This window comes from Falco cherrug, chromosome 5 (genome assembly GCF_023634085.1).
Source record: "Falco cherrug isolate bFalChe1 chromosome 5, bFalChe1.pri, whole genome shotgun sequence".
NCBI lineage: Eukaryota > Metazoa > Chordata > Aves > Falconiformes > Falconidae > Falco > Falco cherrug.
The window spans coordinates 79,433,378-79,443,957 of record NC_073701.1 but is presented as its reverse complement, the minus strand read 5'-3'; the positions used below and the strand labels follow the sequence as shown (position 1 = coordinate 79,443,957).

The window sequence follows — 10,580 nt, the reverse complement described above, 5'->3', positions numbered from 1 at the left end:
TGCCTTAATTCATGCTAATTTTGTCCAATTAATGTATCACAGTAATTCAGAAGCCTGTCACAGGAGAGCTAATTATTTATTGGATTTTTGTGTTCAGCTCCCTAGGAGTCTACTAGCAAACAAACTTGCGACTGTCTTTCTGTTAGGTCCACAATGACATTCTTATGTCTTACTGTGGGAAGAAAAAGAATGTTATTATTTCCTGGTTTCAGTTATGAAAATGGATCATTATTCATGTAAGTTAGTTTTTTGTTTACAAACTACTGTCACGTCATGACAGACTGCCATACTGTTAGGATGAGATCCAATGTTTTTCCTCTTCCTGTAAATGCCTGAACACGACATAATTCTTATTAAAGACCACGGTGGCACTTTTCACAAGCTGAAAGCTTCTGCCGAGTGCGCATAAAGTTCAAGAAAAAAACCCCTTCTCATTCTTTTCACTGAAACCTATGTTTTTCAAAAACCATTGCCTTGAAAAACCAAGCACAATGTGCCCATAGCAATTGATACTCTTTCAGAAAAATAGATTTTTAACTGTGGCAGAATGTTAATTCACAGCAAAAAAATGAATTATTTATGAGATTAATTTGTGCAATTCATACCTATAAATAATATGGCAGTTGCTAAATAATTTGCACAGAGTGATAAGATGCAGACATCACAGTTAAACAATAAGAGAGTCACCAGCTGTGAAATACCCACTATCTGCTAGCATTCTGTCATGCACAAGCATTTACAGAAAATTATTTGTTAGGGGTGGAAAGTATTAGATCTGATACTTGGCTTCTTCTCATGGGTAGCGGGAGAATACTTGTCAGTTGATTACTGTCTTCTACTCTTCCTGAAAAGAAGTGATATTTCTTTAAATGTATAATGCAAAGTGACGTTACCAGCAGGCTACATAAAATCATGTGATGTAACCTGCCATAATATGATGCACATGACCGACTGTGTCACAAATTTAAAGAGACTTATTTTAGAAGAATTGGTAAGGAAAAAAAAAAAAAAAAAATACCCCTACTCATTTTCAGTCAGTTGCCATTGATCTGTGTTTGCCTATAGCCAAATGAGTACCTGGTAGTTCAGTAAACGTCTCTGCGCAATATACCATCTTACACTTACTGTAGCTATTATTATAATTTAAAAAGCATCTGTCAAGTACTTCATAGTTTTCTACCACTGTTTTTCAATCTCTTCATTCCTAGCAAGCACACAAAACCTCAACAAAGAATTAATTATCCAGTCCTTGTTTCTTGAAAAACAGTTGTTTAAAGTGTATGGCATTTAGAATTTGAAAATGTTTTCTTCATTTTCTTCCTTGACTTCCCCACTCTGGAAAATATAAAGCATACACTTAATATTAAGCATGTCTTAAATCCCATCAAAGTTAACAGTGACAATGACTGAATTTTCCACTTAAATAGGAACTTTATTTTCAGACTGCATTATCTGGACATTCTGGACAAGGGGACAGAATATGGGCACCCCTTCCAAGGGTGGGAGCACACGTGTCCAACCATACCATGCAAACATGATGGCTATTTTATGAATGGTTCCGAAGAAGGGATAAACTATGCAAAAGAGCAATAATCAACAAAGAAAACCCAAGAATCAGGAAGAAAGTATCTTATGACAGCGTCAAAAAAGTCTTGGCAGCAAACACATCAGTTTTGAAAGCCCACTTGCCTGGAAATATTACTAACTTTTTCCATCTCTCAGTCCTTTTTTCCTATGAGTAATCTGCATCATTGACTATATGGAGAAGTTTAAATAGCCTCTTCTTGTGAGCCAAAACCTGCACAACCTGACACTGAAAATCATCTCAAACACTAATCATATGGAACAGGTGACAGAGGGTTTGCATTGTAAAGATGTCACACTACAGATACACAGACTAGGAAAAAAACTAAAAAAAGTTTAAGCAAGATTTGGAATCCCTAGTTGGAATTAATGATTTAAAGTGCCCATGTTTACTTTCTTGTTGAGCTAATATGTTTGCTTCTGCTAGACGTAGCAGAAAGCTAACTTTTGTGTTACTTTAACCTGACACAGAAATTTTTAAGAAACGCACAACACCAAAACACCCGTGGAGAGGCAAGGCTGGTAATAAGGAACTAGATATTCATTAGGGACTCAGTTTGTGACAGAGCTTTGACTATGCTTGCTACTTCATTCTCCAAGCCACCCTCCTGTAGAGTCCAGCTGCACAAGGAAGGTAGGGAGGAAGGGTATTGTACTTTCCCTCTGCTCATTTCTGGTTGTGCCATCCAATAAATGCCTCACTTTAAAATCTTTTTCCTTCTATGCAGGCAGCTACTTTTCTGCTAGTTATTTCATTGGGTTCTCTTCTGGTCATTCAGATTATGACAAAAGAAATCAAGTTTCAAACACCTTCTTGTATCACAGAAATGTATGGAAATCTTGAGTCACACAGCAGCAAGTGGCAAGACTGCTACGAACTTCACCAACGCAAGCGTTCATCAGCAGTCTCTTGTTACACTAACCATCTGTAGATGGTAATTTCTGGATCTGTAACTTTCCCAACACCAATGTATTTCGTCATTCCTCCTGTAACCTGACATGTTCTGACACACACAAAGACAACTCCTTTCTCCACACCTGCAATGTCTTTGTCTCACTTCTTTCCCTTCCCATGCCCTCCTGCCACCTCCCTTGGCAAAGATCCATCAGCAAAGGGTTTCACATCTCCCTTTTCGGACTGATGAGATCTTAGTGGTCTTTCATCGCTCAACAAATGAAGGAAGGCTGTTTATGAAACCAGAAATATGTATTTAAGATCACATCCACAACACAGTTTATTTCTGTAATCGGTGCCTATACAGTGTTTCCTGCCATACAAAACCTGTCCTCTTATGTCAATAGGTGGTCTTTGTCAGATTATAAAAGATATTTAAAAAAAAAAAAAAAAGTAGCAGTAGAGCAGGGTGTCATGTTGGAGAAGCTCCCCACTGGAAGCAGCATCTTCCTTCTTCTCTGGAAGGAAACAGAGAAAGGTTTTACAAACTACAGAGATTCCCAGACCAATTCCAGTCTCAGTGGTTTCAGAAAACAGTGCTGCTCAAAATAGCTGCATCCTTCTTAGCCACTGATGGATGCAGAGCCAGCACAAATGTCTTCCTGGCAGTTCATATTATCATGGACAAAATCAGTGCAGGTATCAGTAGAGAGGCAGAAAGATGTGGATACACTCACAAAACTGCAGGTTTATACAAATAGCATTCATTTACTCACCGAGTTCAGAAACAGATTATTTAAAGAAATGGAGGGCAATGACAGCAAGACTTTTAAATGATAACTAAGCAGCACCTTGGCCTCAATCACAAGACTAAATTAAAGCGGAAATCATATAAAGAAAAAGGTGACCCAACTTAGCATTAATTATAGAACGACAAAACCATGTAGGTTGGAAGTGAGCTTCAGGAGTCATCTAGTTCAACCTTCTGCTCAAAGTAGGTCCCTTGGATTCGGCTGCCCTGGTGGTGAATGATTAGCTTGCTGGGGCACAAGGAAATTAGAGATAGCTAGACAAGGAAGGAGGTTAGTAGTTTGTTATAGACTGGATTGTAGCAATGGGGAAGAAAAGGGCAAGGAAACTCAAAAGTGGTTATATAAACGAGGTGGAGTATAGCCACAAATAGAAGCTGGAGGTGAGTCCGCACCCTGCATCTTGCTCCCGTGTTGCCGTACAACACAGGTGACTGAATGAATTGTGCTAGTTGACACCCACTGCAGATCTTTGCTTTCTTGCCTGCCAGTGGTTGATCAAGACTAATACCCACAGCCCTGCTTCCAGGACTCACCCATGACCAGATTCCTCATCCTGAGCACCATGTGCTGCTCATAAGTTCCTGTCATGTGTATGTGACTTACATTCTTGTTTTGTGTCTCCCAAATACTATCAAAATTAATTCTACTTTTCTGTAATTCGAAAGATGATTCTCCAATTTCATCCAGAGTTTGAAAACAAGTTTATTTGTTTCTTTTGATATTATCAAGCTGGTTAGCAGAAATAGCAAGATTCTGCTTGCTCATCAGTATCTCATACAATTGTGGATTTCCTTCTTTTCCATCTAGGGAGTACACATTTTACGTGTTTTTGCAAGACAGAAGAGAGAACACAGTCGTTGCTTCCATGCTCTGCTGCTACACTTGTAGTTGCTGAGATCCTACAAAACTCTGTTTCCTGCTAATGATGGTTGCATATGTAAATGCAGGACCTGCAGTAATCAATTGCAGAGCTGCAGTTCAATAAAATAATTTACAAGGAGACCTGTTACACCAGTGATGCCACCTGATGTGCAATTTACCCCCTAGCCTATTGGAGGGTGCACCTCTCCTGCTGTTCATACAAAACTTTTTTTTTTCCAGCATATTGCTGCAGTTCACAGTTCTATTTTGTAAGTGTTTTATATGGTTCTGCTGGAATGAACACAGGGACCCCTTTGAGATCTTCAGGTGAAATGTATTATAGAAATGCACATAAACTAGCTTCTTATTTGATGCAGAGGCTGCTGTGTAGCTTTGCCTAGCCATTACATTTACTTTCCATGCCTATCAGTATGCACTCAGAGATTGATAGATGATGGTTTTATAATTCTTAAATAGTTTTTTGATATCCTAAACCTATAGAGCCTTCAGACATTTTGTTCGGGAGATTTAGAATACTTTGCTGCTTGAAATAGAAAGAGCTTCAATTGGCAGGGTTTTAAATCCAAACATTTAAGGCATTGATTTTACTTAGTTTTTCTAAAGTAACTCCTTTAGGAAATTGAGTGCTACATTGCTAATTTTAACTTTATTCATTTTAAAGTGCTCCAGGATACTAGCACAAAGGGCACTGTAAAAATTGCACTGTGCTGTATTAGTTTTGAATAGGATGAGTTACAGAACTGTTTGAGACTTTGAATTTCCAGAATTTAGTTATTACAATGCTTATAATACTAAAGGTTTCTTATGTATGCATTTTATGTTTGGGGTTTTTTTCTTAATAATCATAATTTCTAAGAAATATGTACCATACACAGCCTGTCACTAAAGCTTTCTAATATTTTCTATTGCAATACAGCTGTACAAAAAAGATTTTATAGAACAGTTACTCAGCCCTACATAAATATAAATTAAAATGCAAATGTTCATTGCCTAAATTACAGTGGACATTCATTTTCATTCAGTGAATCTTTAAAATAGTTCCAGTGATGATTAACTGGAATTAAATAAATAATAAATAAAGCAATGGGATTTTTTTTTTGCAATATGATAAATATGCTCACTTTGTATAAATCTGAATACAGCACGCAAAAATATCTCTAAATATTACATAGCAAGAGTAAGGGGTTGTGTATTCATAATAACCAATGTAAAATGAAATTATTTGTATGTATTTTGAGTTTTAGAACATTTTACTGTAAGAGATTTGGAGTTTTATGGCCTACTAGAGGACTATTAAATATACAATAACACAACAAAGATTGCACTAATTTTCCTTTGACTATTCTAAAAAATTATTCAGGACTATATAACTGATTTCAGTAAAAATTGGTTCATAATACGTTAACTTTAAAAACGATAATATAGTTTCATAGCTGTATTTTTCCTGTAAGTATTCCTTCAAAAAATAGATGTTGTAGGTAAAAATGTGAAAGATATTGTAAAGATCCTGATTTTTCCTCTCTGTTTTCCAGTGATTTGTCTCAATCTCATGTATAATCTAGCACTCACAGCAAGTGGTAAATACCTAACACAAGCAGGCATTGAATTACTTTAAAAGCAAGAAGTAAAACTTGAAAAATACTATGAGTTAAGAGGGAAAAATAATCAAAAGTATTCAAAAAAGTAAACATTGGCTTTGGAAGAATAAATGGAACATTCCTTAATTGCTTTTTCAAGACCAGTGGAAAATATTCTTCACACACACAGTGATTTTTTCCCCCCCCCCGTGCCTCTCAACAAGGGATAATATGTGAAGGGATAACTCAGTGCAGGAGAAATAAGGTGGATGAACTTAAGCAAAATTTTAATAGCTATACCACCAAACTTCAGCAAGTCATTGGGGAGACAGATCGATGGAATGTATGTTATCACTAACATCAAAAAGAATAGATCTACCACAGAAAAAAAACCACCACCCAAACTATTTAAAAATTTAAAGCATTATCTATAGCATTTTTATTCAAAGGCTTTTTTGAACAATTGTGTTTGCTTGCACATTCTTTGACAATAGAAAGTTCCTACAAACCCTACCCTCATGGTCAAGGTACTACATGGGATTTTTAGATTTCATGTGTAACTAGATTTGATACGTACTTCAGTTCTGTTTAGAAATATATGCATTAGTGATCATGAGTCATCTTAGCTTTAAAGGAAGAGGGCAATACTGCAGTCACCCCAAAGCACAAAAAATTGATGGTAAAGTCAGGCAATGAGACACATTTTTGCTTTTATGTTGTCTATATTAAAACACGTTTATCACAGTAAAACATGTACTATGTAGTATTTATTTTATGTTATCTGCCTGACCCATATCCAAAAGAAACTGAAACCCATGGTTACCTTCTCATTGGTCTCCTTTTCTTGGTCAGTTGTCCACATTTGGTCAATTGTGGTCATTTTTTGAGCAAATGTGGTCAAAAAAAAAAAAAAAAAAAAAAAAAAAAGGTCAATATTTCTTGAAGTATGTCTTCTGAGTACGTCCAGTGTGTCGTTAATTCTTATGCCATAGATCTACCTTTTTCTTCCCTCACTGAGACCTACAAAATTTTTGGTTTTATCCTCACCCACTTGTTCAGTGCCCACATACTGTAGGCATTTTATTGATGACCAGAAAATGCAGTGTTTGTGCTAAAGAGACCCATTGGCTTGAAGAGCACAGGGCCTCAAACGACCTCCAGCCCACAACGCATTTACGCCAAAACACAGCCTGGTGTGGCAGGAGGAACATAGACAAGAGCAGCCAGTAGCAAGGAGGCAACACGAACCAGAAGCATGACCTGAAGTCGTGAGCGTGTGTGTAACATTCACATCCTGCTGCTCTTCCGAGGTGGTAAGATAGAGAGACCAGACTTTCTGAAAGAAATAATAACTGCAAATTTGTTACAAGTCTGTGATAACCAGTAATTAAGATCTGTGATGTTTTCAACAGCTTTAACTGTAAAATAGTCTGAATAATCTAAGTTAACTTAATCTAATAAACTGCTTACTTTTGCCATAGTGAAATCTGCAGTGGCTTAGAAAAGAAGAAAACTGTTTCACACTTCTTAGAAGCTGCACAACAGCTGCTCTTTTTATTTAGAAAATACAAATTTACATAAAAGTGGGAGATGTTTCTCATCCCTAGGGAGAACAATTTTCATTAAAATATTCTGGTTTTCCAATGAAAAGTCAAAACTTTGTCTAGCTAGCAAAAAATACAGTTATTTAAACAGTGCCTTGCTTTTCCATCAAAAGACTTTTGAGTAAGTATATTGGTTTACTTATGTGAGTTGCTTTTCTTGAACAAAACAACTCTACAGAACAATCGATGTTTACCATAAAACCATTTATGTTGGCTGAATTTAGCATTTTTTAAAGTATGAATTAGGCTTGAAATTTCATTCATCATGGTTACTTTGGACTGGATTACAACACAAACTATTTTTCCCCCTGGGACTGGGATACAAGGTAGACTTCTGTAATGTATTCGTTAAAATATATTTTCATGCAAATTTCAAATAAAAAGCAAAATGTAAGAAATGAAAGTATTTTCATTTGGAAATCCTGATATACTTTTTGCCAGGAGTTGTGCTCCAAGCCTCCTTCACTTGGAGGGGTTACCTGGTCAATACATTATGCGTACAATAGTAGCCTTTCTTAGCTAATCTGACAAGAAAAACCCCAGAAATTGTGATGTAGTTGGACAATCCAGCTAACCATTTATTAGTAAAAAGACAGGGAATATGACCTACTGTTCTTCTAATCTCCACACTAAAAGCACCAGAGTGGCAGCATTCCAGCTTTTGGGCACATGGCTCTAACGCTCTTTTTTAATTAAAGAAAACCCCAAACAACCAAATTGTTGTTCTACGAATAAAGAAATGGGCTTAGGTCACAAACCCAGTTGGGCATTGAAAACAAAACCTAATAGTGAAATACAATTTCTTGCACTCCTCTGACCCAAGACACCCTCTTCATAGTTAGTGAGAGCAGCAGTCACCTCTGAGTCACAACTCCTCTAAATCAGGTCAGATAAATTGCACCCAAACCCACCTGTTCCTCTCCATGGAGTCCCAAAAATGTTGGGGTAACTATCCAGAGATAGATCTCCAATACTAGGTGAGATCAGTCCCAAATCTGGTTTTCAGTCACACAGCGTTCTAGCAGAAGGAGAGAAACGAAAGAAAGCCTTCCCTTAGGTTAGGAAGTTACTTTTTCAACCTCTTCTGAGCTCTTTTTGTCCATGCCTTGAAGCTATTTTACAGAGTCATTGTTGGATCTCTGTCAGGAGACTTTCACAGCATTTTCTGAAGAGTAATGAAACCGAAATTTTCAGTCCCATTTCTTCTCTGTATTTTCATGTAGCTCCCACAAAATTTCATCAATCAAAGCCATGTTTATGTTTTGTAAAAGAAAACAACAGTCTTGTTCTGAAGAGAGGTTTTGGTTCAATTTCCATGTTCAGCTCAGTGAAGTAAATAATAAAATTATGTATGTGCTTTTTTAAAAAAATCCTGCAATTCTAATTAATTCAACCAAAATCTTATAAGAGTTTCAAGAAAAGTCAGCCTGCAGTCTGCATTCACATCTCATGTACAACATTCAAAAATTTATATTGACTCCTTTGAAGTCAATGGATTCACTCCAGTGTAAATGACAACAGTCAACTCTGTGACCCTAAAATACTCCTAGTAGGACTCCATCTGTAATGGTATTTTAGGGCACATTAGAGTGTAGGCACACAAATTTGCTACAGAAACCCCCTTTTGAACTTTGCATTCTTTTCTTTAAACTACTATCTTAATGAAAGAACTTAAGGGTATTTTGCCATCAAAATATGTAAAAAAGAGAATGAATCAAACTTCATAAGTCAGCAAGTATAATTTACATCCTTTCAACACCACTAATCAGCCACTTTTTTATCTATACAGTTAAATTTATATAAAATGGCTGCAAAGATCTGGAGAGATCATTCAGTTCATCCTTTACCCCAAAAGAGGTGTCATCACTTTTGAGATTAACTAGGATACACAATATAGCTTTCTTTTTGCATGCCACAATGTGAAGGTGTTCAGAAAGTCCCATTTTCAATGTTTTCATGAGTCCAGTCCAGAAGCCTAGATATATAAAGGCAAATGATATTTTAGTTACCTAAATGTTTGTATGTTCAAGTTCCAGTTGGCAACTACCTATATCTGCACGTGAGGCCTGACGTCACATCCCTGAAATCCATGTGGATTAAATGTGATGGACTTTGAAGTAAGCTCCTATTCAAGTCCCCATGTGGAATAATTGCATGCACAATTGTAAACATACAATGTTTCATTAAAAAATGCCTACAAAACCCCATTTATTTGAAGGTTGATCCGTAAATGAACACAAATCAGCAAAAACATTAGAGGAAAACTTCTCCAGCTAAATTAAAGCATCATTCTCAAGAGCAGAATGTATTAATTAATATCTTCACCAGTGAACATAAGGGCGTTTCCCCCTCTTATCACACACTTTTGCTGTATATAACTTCATACACCTGAATAACTAGCAGTTTCTTCATGCAGCTCTAATAACAGCTCTTACCAAGGCTATGAGGATAACGTGCATAAAAAATTTAGATATCTGCAGAGAACCTTTAGAAAACACTAAAGTTTTATTTTACTTGTTGTTTCTTGAACAACCTTTTACCATTCTGAGCATTTGCTGTACAACGGAGATTTTAATAGTTACCCTCAGCTTGTACCTTATCTTTTACTGTAAACGTCTTCGGCAGTGCATTCACATTTCATGTCCTTTCACAGTGCAGTTCACTTGGAGACAAAAGCCAGAGAAATTTGTTTCAGTTGAGCTATTCCTTTTTAACAGACACTTTCCAGCTCACTTGCAGAGGCTGCCAAAAGGGAAATCAAGGATTGAAATTAGCATTCCCCACCCCCCCCCCGCCCCCCCCCCCCCAAGATCTGAAAGACCAGTAAGGTCATGGGGAGTTTTAAAATTTATTTGTCACTGATTAAAGTGTTATTAAAGTATTTGCTAATTGATGGGCTGTCAATTATGGGACAGTCCTATACCTCTAATCTTCTAATTGTGGTCTTCCAAGATGTCATTAACATCTTAAATTTGTCTGTTGGAAACTGCTTCCAAGTTTCACACTTTTCCAACCACTGCTATTGAATTGGTTTTCCAACAGGAACAATAAAAGGCTAATTATGTTAGCTATACGTTAGTCTCCGGCTGGGCATTCTAGAGATGGTGCTGAACTTTAATTTGTTTACATGCTGCTCAAATCTAATGTTATTATAGATGGACATGACTAGGAAATGTTTTGTCCAAATATTTTTAAATTTAGTACTAAAAATAACAATGGCAAAAAA

General features: G+C 36.5%; 1 long non-coding RNA gene across 1 annotated transcript; it reads right to left on the bottom strand.

Annotated features, from left to right (window-relative positions):
- Positions 1 to 1,665: 1,665 nt before the first annotated feature.
- LOC129736286 (uncharacterized) lies at positions 1,666 to 10,094 on the bottom strand. The gene is made up of 3 exons (XR_008732654.1): positions 9,950 to 10,094; positions 6,574 to 8,372; positions 1,666 to 2,997 (listed from the first exon to the last, which is right to left on the bottom strand). It is a non-coding gene; the product is annotated as an uncharacterized LOC129736286 (long non-coding RNA).
- Between the last annotated feature and the right edge of the window lie 486 nt (positions 10,095 to 10,580).